This window comes from Hylobates moloch, unplaced genomic scaffold (genome assembly GCF_009828535.3).
Source record: "Hylobates moloch isolate HMO894 unplaced genomic scaffold, HMol_V3 SCAFFOLD_1, whole genome shotgun sequence".
NCBI classification, from domain to species: domain Eukaryota; kingdom Metazoa; phylum Chordata; class Mammalia; order Primates; family Hylobatidae; genus Hylobates; species Hylobates moloch.
Genome location: NW_026652276.1, coordinates 112506037 through 112515406, shown reverse-complemented (window position 1 = coordinate 112515406; position 9370 = coordinate 112506037).

The window sequence follows — 9370 nt, the reverse complement described above, 5'->3', positions numbered from 1 at the left end:
TGTATTTTCATATGATGTGTTGTTTTCTAGCATTTTATTTTCAATGGAAGGGACTCCCTTTAGCACTTTTAGTAGGGCAGGTCTACTGGCGATGCATTTATTTATTTATTTTTTTATTGAGACAGAGCCTTGCTCTGTCACCCAGGCTGGAGTGCAGTGGTGCGATCTCCTCTCACTGCAAGCTCCGCCTCCTGGGTTCATACCATTCTCCTGCCTCAGCCTCCTGAGTAGCTGGGACTACAGGCTCCTGCCACCACGCCCGGCTAATTTTTTGTATTTTTAGTAGAGACAGGGTTTCACTGCATTAGCCAGGATGGCCTCCATCTCCTGACCTCGTGATCCATCCGCGTCAGCCTCCCAAAGTGCTGGGATTACAGGCGTGAGCCCCCACGCCTGGCCAATATTTATTTATTTTGAGACTCATTTAAACCTGGGAGGCAGAGGTTGTGGTGACTCAAGATAGTGCCACTGCACTCCAGTGTAAGTGGCAGAGCAAGACTCTGTCTCAAAAAAAAAGTTAAAATACAGAATTTATTTTTATGTAAGACTATAAGAAGCAAGAGTTTGATCTTTGAACAGTTGTAATTATATTTAAAGTTTATTGTTCAATAGCAAAGACTTGGAACCAACCCAAATGTCCATCAATGATAGACTAGATTAAGAAAATGTGGCACCTATACACCATGGAATACTATGCAGCCATAAAAAGGATGAGTTCATATCCTTTGTAGGGACATGGATGAAGCTGGAAACCATTATTCTGAGCAAACTATCGCAAGGACAGAAAACCAAACACCACATGTTCTCACTCATAGGTGGGAATTAAACAATGAGAACACTTGGACACAGGGTGGGGAACCTCACACACTGGGGCCTGTCGTGGGGTGGGGGAAGAGGGGAGGGATAGCATTAGGAGATATACCTAATGTAAATGACAAGTTAACAGGTGCAGCACACCAACATGGCACAGGTATCCATACATACATATGTAACAAACTTGCACATTGTGCACATGTACCATAGAACTTAAAGTATAATAATAATTTAAAAAAATAAAAAAATAAAGTTTATTGTTTTACATGGAAAGAATTTTAGATTTTTTGAAATGTGAATATTAATGAGCATTTGGTTACCTTGTAATTTTTTTTTCATTTTGAAGAAGAACTTTTCTGGTTATAGTATTCTTCCTTGGAAATTTTTATCTTTCAAGACTTTAACTGTATTTCTCAACTTTTTTTTCTGGCCTGTAGGGACTCTGTGGATAAATCCACTGCCAATCTCATTGTAACAAACTTATAGACAACACATTAGATTTCTTTTGCTGCTTCCAAGATTCCATATTTTTCCCCTTCCCTTCCCTTCCCTTCCCTTCCCTTCCCTTCCCTTCCCTTCCCCTCCCCTCCCCTCCCCTCCCCTCCCCTCCCTTCCCTTCCCTTCCCGACAGAATCTCATTCTGTTGCCCAGGCTGCAGTTCAGTGGTGCAATCTTGGCTCACCACAGCCTTCACTTCCCAGGTTCAGGCAATTCTCCTGCCTCAGGCTCCTGAGTAGCTGAGATTAAAGGTGCCCGCCACCACACCCGGATCATTTTTGTATTATTAGTAGAGACAGGGTTTCACCATGTTGGCTCGGCTGGTCTCGAACTCCTGACCTCAGGTGATCTGCCCGCCTCAGCCTCCCAAAGTGCTGGGATTACAGGCATGAGCCACCACACCCAGCCTGTCTATGGCTTTAACATTTTTGTTTATGATCTGTCTTGTTACGAGTCACTTTGTGTTTATCCTAAAGTATGTTAAGCTTCTTGATTTTTTACAAGTGTTTTCTTTATGTTTGAGGATTTTTCAGTCATTATATCTTAATATATTCTTTAGCTCCATAGTTTTTGTTTCTTTTTATACTTTTAATCGTTTGGCTGATATTCTCATTTTCCTGCTTTCATTTACTTGTCTGTTTTCCCATTTTATGCATTGATGAACATCACTCAGATAGTTATTTTGAATTTTTCAAGGAATTGGTATTTCTTCATTTCTTTAGGGTTGATATATGGATATTTATAGAGGGTTTTGAGGGCCATATTATGGTGAAACTTTGTGTATGTTGTAAACTTTTATTGAAATTTGTGCATTTACAAAAAGCTTCTTGTCACAGTATTTATAAAGTGGCTTTGTCATGAGGGAGTCTGATACCAGTTGACCAAGCTAGAGATTCTAGAACCCTCTCAAACTTGTTCTTCAGGATGTGTCTACCCTGGAATTGTTTGTACATTTTTTAAATTAATGAAGTTTGTCTGTGTTTCTTCTTAAGAGACTATAATCACTTGCTATACCTGTTGTTTATTTGTGATACTGACCTCTCTGTACTGCCGTGAGAATTATTTATCTTTGCTCTCAGCAGAAGCAGCCTGTCATTCAAAGTATAGCACCATTTCTTTTAGCACTTTGTGTTATAGGAGACAAAAAACAGTCTTTAAAAAGTTCCCTAAAAGCTAGAAGTATGGACATCTCTGCCAGTATTTTCTTTCTCTCTTGAGGGAGAAGTCAGAAATTTACTTCTAGAGGCATCATGCTGCATTGGAGAGGAAGAAGGGTTGTAATGGGTAAATGTAACACACTTTCCTTCTTCTATTTGGCTCTTGGCATTGTGCTAACCTGTAGTGCTGCAAACTCTTAATTTTTAGAATTATTACAATGGAATTTCGTTAAGTATTCCAAGAATTCTCACAAGTATATTCTTCTTAAGTGTGTATGTATATAAAGACCTGTGGTATTTTATTATGTCATCTTGCTCATGTACTTGGTAGTACTTTATACATTAGATGTATAAAGCATATTCACCTGAGTCTAGTAAGTGGGATAATTTTTTTTCTTTCTTCCAATGGTGTCTTCTATTTCACTGAAGATAAATTGCCAAAGCAAAGCAAAATACATTAATTCCAAACTGTAATACCAAGAAGACATGGAAACTGCAATCTTCAGAATTTACACGTAAGAAAAGACTGAAAAAGTGTGGGTGAGTGTATGGGGCATGTTACAATGGACTTAACCAATGTTCATCCACTATTCATAGCAAAATCTTTCAATGTAATAAATGTGTGAAAGTCTTTAGTAAATCTTCAATAATAAATAGACATAAGACATGCTGGACATATTGGAGAGAAAGATTTTAAATGTAAAAAATGTAACAGATTATTTTAAATGTCTTAAATTGTAAGTCAACATCAGAGAATCAATACCGGATGGAATCCCCACAAATGTAAATAATGTGGCAAAGGCTTTAATAAGTGTTCACACTTAACTGAAAATAAGGGAAGTCATCTTGGAGAGGAACATTGCAAATGTAATGAATGTAGCCCAGTGGTTAAATCTTGCTCTGCCCTTTCTATTATTAAGAGAATTTATGCTGAAAAGAAACCCAATGAATGTGAAAGATGTGGCAGAGTCTTTAATTGGTCCTCATCCCTTACTCAACATAAGAGAATTCATCCTGGAGAGAAACCTATAAATGTGACAAATGTGACATAGTCACAGTCTTCAACTTTTACTAAACGTATAATACTTTGTAGTGGAGAGAAACCCTACAAATGTGAAGAGTGTGGCAAAGCCTTTAAATTTTTTCTATACTTTACTCAACGTAAGGACATTCATACTGCAGTGAAACCATATAAATGGGTAATATGTGGCAGAGCTTTTATATGGTTTTCATACCTTACTAGACATCAGATAACTCATCCTGGAGAGAAATTCTACAAATGTAAAGAATGTGACAAAGCCTTTAGTCAGAGCTCACACCTTAATGAACATAAGAACATTCATACTGGAGGGAAACTCTGAAAATGTATAGAGTGGGACAAAGCCTTTAACACTCAAATCTTGCTAATCATAAGGCAACTCATACCAAATAGAAACCATACAAATGTAAAGAATGTGCCAAAGCCTTTTACCAGTTCTTATACCTTACTGTACATGAGGAAATTCAAACCTGAGAAAAATTTTACAGATGTGAAGAATGTGACAATGTCTGTAATATCTGTTACCTTACTTGATATGGAAGAGTTCATACTGACTAGTAGTGTTATAAATGTAATTACTGTCTAAAGACATTTTACAAAATACAAGCCTTAGATTGCAAAAAATTTTAGTGAAGAACAACATTGCAAATACAAAGACGAGTTCAATGCCTTCACTTATATCATGGATCTTCTTGTACACAGGAGAAATTATACTGGAGAGAAATCCTCAAACAGTTGCTCACACTTTATTCAACTTTAGAGAATTTGTATTGGAGACAGACACTACAAATATAATAAATGAAGAAAAACTGTTCTAAAAATATCAGAAAACATCAGAGTGTTCACATTAAATGATGTTTTTAGAAAACAGCAAGGTGTTCACATTAAATGAGATTTTTTCAGATTCAGTAAATGTAAAAAAATAAATATAGCCAAAGTAATCATCAGATAATTCACAGTAGAAATCACTAAGGCACACACAACACTTTAGACATTAAGCAGAGTGTTGATTATAGAGATTAATCCAAAGTTAAGGCCGGGCTCGGTGACTCATGCCTATAATCCCAGCACTTTCAGAGGCCAAGGCAGGTGGATTACTTGGGGTCAGGAGTTCAAGACCAGCCTGGCAAACATGATGAAATTCTGTCTCTACTAAAAATTTAAAAAATGTAGCAGAACCATAGTGGTGTGGCGCCTGTCCTACCAGCTACTCAAGAGGCTGAGGCAGGAGAATCATTTAAACCCGGGAGGTGGAGTTTACAGTGACTCAAGATAGCGCCACTGCACTCCAGCCTAAGCGACAGAACAAGACTCTGTCTCAAAAAAAAAAAGTTAAAATACGTAATTTATTTTTATGTAAGACTAAAAGAAGCAAGAGTTTGATCTTTGAAGAGTTATAATTATATTTGAAGTTTATTGTTTTATATTGAAAGAATTTTAGATTTTTTGAAATGTGAATACTGATGTAATTAAACTCATCACTTGATGCTATGCCTTCATTTGTAGCATTTATTAAAAAGCATTTGATCAATTGTTGCTGCATTAAAGCTATGAGAAGTTCTTCTGTATTAGATTGGCATCATTCATATTCTTTTTCATGAAATGTTATGGATACTGAAATTTAAGATGCATGATCTTTATTAAACACAAATGACAGAATAAGAAATATTATAATCATCAGATGTCATCAAATCACTGCAACGCATCAACAATTTATTAGAAATTAAACTTAGTATAGGGTCTAACTGAAAACACAATTCTTGCCGGCAAACATATTGCTAATTTCAAGACACTTAATTCTCAGATACCCTAGGAAAAAGCATAGGCAGGGGAAGTATCACTGCAAAAGTAGCACACAGGAAGACTCTAGAGGGGCTTGGTCACAAATACTGTGTCGCAAATATTAGAAAACCCTAAAAATCCTAATGGAAGTTTTTCTCTTTTTTTTTTTTTTTTTTTTTTTTTAAGACAGTCTCACTCTGTCACCCAGGCTGGAGTGAAGTGGCTCAATTTTGGCTCACTGCAAACTCTGCCTCCCGGGTTCAAGTGATTCTCCTGCCTCAGCCTCCTGAGTAGCTGGGATTACAGGCATGCGCCACCACACCTGGCTAATTTTTGTATTTTTAGTAGAGATGGGGTTTCACCCTGTTGATCAGGCTGGTCTCGAACTCTTGATCTTGTGATCCACCCGCCTCAGCCACCCAAAATGCTGGGATTACAGGCGTGAGCCACCACACCTGGCCAGTTTTTTTTTTTTTTTTTTTTTTTTTTTTTGAGACAGAGTCTCGCTGTCGCCCAGGCTGGAGTGCAGTGGCACGATCTCGGCTCACTGCAAGCTCCGCCCCCCGGGGTTCACGCCATTCTCCTGCCTCAGCCTCCCGAGTAGCTGGGACTACAGGCGCCCACCACCTCGCCCGGCTAACTTTTTGTATTTTTAGTAGAGACGGAGTTTCACTGTGTTAGCCAGGATGGTCTCGATCTCCTGACCTCGTGATCCGCCCGCCTCTGCCTCCCAAAGTGCTGGGATTACATGCGTGAGCCACCGCGCCCGGCCCACCTGGCCAGTTTTTTGTTTCTTCTTGTTGTTGTCGATTGTTTTCTGGTCATCCCAACTAAGATATTAGTGAATAAACACTTTTTCTTTTTTTTTTTTTAGACAGAGACTCACTCTGTCGCACAGGCTGGAGTGCAGTGGTGCCATCTCAGCTCACTGCAGCCTCTGCCTCCCAGTTCCAGTGATTCTCCTGCTTCAGCCTCTTTAGTAGCTGGGATTGCAGGTGTGCACCACCATGTCTGGCTAATTTTTGTATTTTTAGTAGAGAGGGGGTTTCACCATGTTGGTCAGGCTGGTCTCGAACTGTTGACCTCAGGTGATCCGCCCACCGCAGCCTCCCAAAGTGCTGAGATTACAGGCGTGAGCCACCATGCTCGGCCCAGAGTTTTTTTAATAAAAAGGGAATGCTATCTTCTTCAATTTTTGCAGATTATTATTCTTTTATTGCTAAAAAGTGTTACCCAGCCGATTAATATGAATAATATTTTATAACTTAGTTTTGTGATGAGATATGAAATACTATAACTGAATTTATGTTTATAATTATGCTTACTATTAAAAGCTTCTATATCTGTTATTTAGTAACTCCACAAAAATTCAATCAATGCCAAATGCAGATATTTCTAGTTTATAAAAATTAGAACATTTTTGTATTAGCAATTGCTATAACAGAATTAAACATTTTTATGGTTATCTGCTACAAGCTAATAAATGAGAAAGGTTGAATAATAATCTTATGGTTTACTACATTTCAATTTTAGATGGTTGTAAAGAGTATAAATATACTAAAGAATTTCCAATTCTGAAAAAAAATGGGTGGGTGCTGTGGCTCACGCTTGTAATCCTAGCACTTTGGGAGGCCGAGGCAGGTGGATCACCTGAGGTCAGGAGTTAAAAAATACAAAAATTAGCCGGGCATGGTGGCAAGTGCCTGTAATCCCAGCTACCCAGGAGGCTGAGGCAGGAGAATCGCTTGAACCAGGGAGGCAGAGGTTGCAGTGAGCTGAGATCACCCCATTGTACTCCAGCCTGGGTGACAAGAGAGAAACTGTCTCAAAAAAAAGAAAAAAAAAAAAAGAAGAAGAAAGAATGACTAAATTCCAAACAAGTTCCGCTATCTTTTATAATAACATTCAAAATTTAGTTTTATATTACTGTAAATTAAAATTAGAAAAATGAGAAAATGTAAAATGCAATTCTAATTCAAAGGTAATATTACAAATTCTTTCAAAATTTTTAAAATCCTTAAAATATAACCTAATAAAATTCATGAAATTGATCTTTTAATTTGGAAACTTCTACTGCATTTAGCTATTACTCACTAAGATATATTACTGAAATTATTAGAAGGGAATTATTTTAGCATTTTATCGAGAAAATTCTACCTCATTCAATCACTTACCTGAGTCTTGAACTCTCACTTTTAATAATGCTGTCAAATAGACATTTACCCAAATGAGTCCTGAAGTGAGTTGATGCATGAGGGATGAGGCCCCCAATATATACTTACAAGGAAGCAATGCCATTAGCTCATCCCCCTCCAGACCCATAATTTTAATGTAAACTCTATAAGAATGACAAGTCCTAGCTTTCTGATGATTAGAAATGGAGCCACAAAAGGAAAAACTGAACAGAATTACTAGAAAACACAATAGGAATAACTGGGTTTTAAATTCTGTGTGAGCTCACTTTTCCCGATAACTTTGGCCTGGTAGATTGTGTGGTCTTAGTCTTTGGCAGCAAAACCAATACCTCCCAATAACCAAAACATTAAAATAAATAGAACACAATGCCAGATTTCCCAATGTATGCCCGCGGTTGAAGTGATTCAGGGTGTCCTCTACATATATTCTCCAGTGGTCTCTAGTTTTTTCACAGTCAGAATTAGACCAAAAGCACCTCTGTGGGAATTAGAAAAATGCTACCTCTATCAGACTTACATATGCAAAGTCCTCTGTCTTGCAGACAACACATCTGTGAGCCAGAGGACCAAACATGGGAGCAAAATACAGGCTGCTTTTCACCTCTTCTCTCAACTAACTTGTTGAGGTGCATTTACTAAGAAGAGCAGAATGCCTCCATTTTGAGCTCCTTGAGTTTTGAGATAACCTGTCTTCTTCAAGAGATCTTGGCTGGGCACTGTGGCTCACGCCTGTAATCCCAGCACTTTGGGAGGCTGAGATGGGCAGATCACCTGAGGTCAGGAGTTCAAGACCAGCCTGGCCAACATAGTGAAACCTATGTTGAACCTATAAGTTAACCTTTTAGTCTCTACTAAAAATATAAAAATTAGCTGGGCGTGGTGGTGGGCGCCTGTAATCCCAGCTACTCGGGAGGCTGAGGCAGGAGAATCACTGGAACCCAGGAGGCGGAGGTTGCAGTGAGCCGAGATCATGCCACTGCACTCCAGCCTGGGCAACAGAGCTAGACTCCATCTCAAAAAAATAATAATAATAATAATAATTGCTCCTCATTTGACCTCAGTCAGAACTACTCACCTTATATACTTTTTCTTTTTCTTTGTTTTTTTTTTGAGATGGAGTTTCGCTCTTGTTGTCCAGGCTGGAGTATAGTGGCGTGACCTCTACTCACTGCAAATCCCGCCTCCCGAGTTCAAGTGGTTCTCCTGCCTCAGCCTCCGGAGTAGCTGGGATTACAGGCGCCCGCCACCACGCCTCGCTATGTTTTTGTATTTTTAGTAGAGATGAGGTTTCACCATGTTGGCCAGGCTGGTCTTAAACTCCTGACCTCAGGTGATCCACCTGCCTCGGCCTCCCAAAGTGCTGGGATTACAAGCATGAACTATCGCGCCCGGCTCACCTTATATACTTTATTGTCCACAAGTTTTATTCTCACTGCTCTCTCCAACCCAATTTAATTTATTATCTTCTGCCATTGATAGGCTTTCCTATGTTAACCCAGTTGGCGTTTTTAGGTATTGATTTGTCCTCTTGAAAGGCCTTTCAAGTTTAATTGAAATTTGTTTCTATTTTTCAAAGAAAAACTGTCATGTAAAAATCCTGTACTAAGAAATATATTTATTAAAACTAAAGCCTTTAATAACTAAGCTCTTAGTTATTAAAACTAAAAGGCTTTAGTTAGTAAACTATATAAGCCTCAGTTATTAAGGCTTTAATTATTAAGACTAATAACTCTTGAAAGCCTTTCATGTTCAATTGAAATTTTTTTATTCCTCAAAGAAAAATTATGTAAAAATCCTATATTGAGAAAATATATTTATTAAAACTAAATGTAAAATAAACACATTCCAGAGCAAAAAAACTGAGAAAATTTGGTGCTAGCCAACCC